Genomic DNA, 2,706 nt, shown 5'->3' with positions numbered 1-2,706 from the left:
CCTGTTTATCTGAAGGCTTACCCCCAAAATATGAACATTCTCAATAACCTTAGGCCATGTATGAGGGGCTCATATACCCCTGACCAGTACCTCAGAGCCTCTGTGCTCACTCAGTCCAGTTATAGTATGTGCACTAGCCATTTAAAGGAGAAGGTTCTTTGTAGGATATGGAGTCTTTCTCAATCAGTTTATCTGCCTTGGTACTCTGGGTGGTTGCATGGGATTGTGTGAAGGGAAATGAGTTTGTTTGGGCAGTTGTGCAAATATGACTATAAATAATCAATAGTAACGATTTCAGCTCCTGCACACAGACTACATAATGTTTTTTTTAAACTTTTGCTATAACTTTATTGAGAATTTCATACATGCATATAAGGTGTTTTGCTCAAATCCACGCCCACTCCCCTCCAACACCTCCCATATCTCCCTATCACTTTTTTCTTTCTCTTTTCTTTTTATTTCTTCTTTCATTTTCTTATTTTTATGGGGCTTTTGGCTACTCTAATATTCCCTCCTCTGAAGAGGTAACCCTAAACTCTTTTAAGGATCAGATACAAGCTCCAAAATATTTTTGACATTTTTGGCCTTTGTAACAGTATGTTGCTAAACGGCCCAAGGACATTGTGAACTTTAGCCAAGAAACTGGCTACTTTTCTTCGGGGTCTTTTTATCCTAAATACCTAGCCAATTCCCACCTCCTATTCTTATCACGCCATCCTCTGAAGGGGTTACCCAAATTACCAATAGGGAATCGGCACTCAGACCACTCTGGCTTCTTCCATGCTGAACAGGGACACAGGGTGAGGCAACCGGAGTACCCCCACAGTGGGTCTATCTAAAAGACTCCCAAATTGTATGACTCTTAGCAGCAGGGGTTGTCTCTCCATGCATCTGAACAGGGTCCTCGATGGTTGACAGGTGTTCATATACATGTGAAGGGAAGGAAAGTAACAATTGATTAAAATTAGTAAGAGTTAGTTTTTGGATTTGGTCCTGAAAATATCTGAAGAGGCAAGGAGCAATGGTTGGCACCAAGGTAATAGCTCATTTTTCAATTTTTTCTTTTCTGCCAGGGCTGAACTTGAGAGTGATGGACTTGGGATTTGTTTTCAGGCATTTTGATAGCTGTTGGGGTGGCTAGAATCAGTGTCGGTTACCTCTCAAAGGCTTCTAGGTAGGGAGAGAAAACAAATTTAGCCATCATTTAAGTTTTTAGGCTAGAACAATAGTGGGTTGCCTCCCTTACCTGTAAGTGGGCCCTACAGTATTGTAGACCAAGATTTGAAGTCATACATCTGAGTAATGTTGTCTCATTAGGAACAAAATCATCAATGAGAGATAATTGTCTAAATAATGTAAGAACTTACATCTAATGTCTGGTTTGTGTAATCCCTTGAACCCTTAAAATATACTGATGACTTTAATTTTTGGTTATACTTTCCTTTTGGTGTTTAAGACCATACTATTGGCCCAAATAAACCAATTTATATTTACACTTAAGGTCATTTGAGAATCTGTTCCTTGGGGGTCACATGGGCTTGGGAGGAGCTCCTGGATCCTTTCTTTTATCAGTTGCATCTATGTGAAAATAAGTCAAAGTCCTGTTTGACGATGTCTGGCTTCACTTGGCAGCATGAATGAGATGTTTCCTCTGAGTTGACCCTCCTCTTTGTAGACTGGACACTGGTTTAAGTCCATCGTGTGGGGTCTTCATGGCCTACCTGAACAAGAGGACAGGTGAGTCACCACAGTTACAGAACATTTTGAGAGATGTTACATAGTCCCCTGGCACTTGGTCAACCTTGGAGAGCAAGGGGCAAAAAGCTGTCCTTTAAGTCCCTCTGACCACATTAGTATAGGTCTCAAACTATGGCTGTTAAACATCCAATAAGGTTAGTTCCACCAGTCTGGTACTTTTAATTATCATGTGCTATGTAGATAAGGCTTGGGTAAAAAACCAAATATTCTTATATAAACCTTGACTAGATATATATTTTGTTCCTTATACTAGTTGGCTAAACTATGATCATAGAAGTTTTAAGATTATGTGTATATTATTTTTGTCTCATCCTATATAACAAACTTAAACAGACCTTCATCCCTTGCTTACACTTTCTCATTTTTTTCTGTTTTGGAAAATATCTGCATTCCCATATCCTTTTAACATCTTTTACATTCTCATTTTCTTTTTTTTAAAGTAATTATGAGACATAATAGCATTAACAAATAAATTTTCCATCAGTTGTGAAACTTCTTTTTCTGAGGATGCTAAGGAATACTTATTCCCTTTTAAGGGTCTAGTGTCAAGCCAATGTTTCATTAAAGTTTTACAGGGGAACCAATGAATTTACTGAACTTACTTACCGAGATAGCGGAGGAGTTGCTGAGGTGTATATATGACCTGAGGGTGTGCACACTGGAAAGCCTTTACCTAGCATGGGTCATGCCTTCTCTTCCTAGCCTTCCCCAGATTGTGTACTTTAGCCCTCTCCAAATCCAGGAGGCTACGTGTTATTAGGGTCAAATTACATACAATTGCCGGGGAAGAGTGGCTGGGTACTCCAGTGAGGGTCCAGTGACCCTGCTTGGCCCTCCTTTAATGAATGAGCACAACCGTCATCAAGCCCAATTGTAACAATGTTTAGCAATCAGGCTCAGCTGAAGTCGTGATGATGGTAGTTATTTCATGCAGAAGGGACTGCTGTA

The sequence above is a fragment of the Nannospalax galili genome, unplaced genomic scaffold (assembly GCF_000622305.1).
Source record: "Nannospalax galili isolate Female #2095 unplaced genomic scaffold, S.galili_v1.0 scaffold72, whole genome shotgun sequence".
NCBI classification, from domain to species: domain Eukaryota; kingdom Metazoa; phylum Chordata; class Mammalia; order Rodentia; family Spalacidae; genus Nannospalax; species Nannospalax galili.
Note: the sequence above shows the minus strand (reverse complement) of the source record.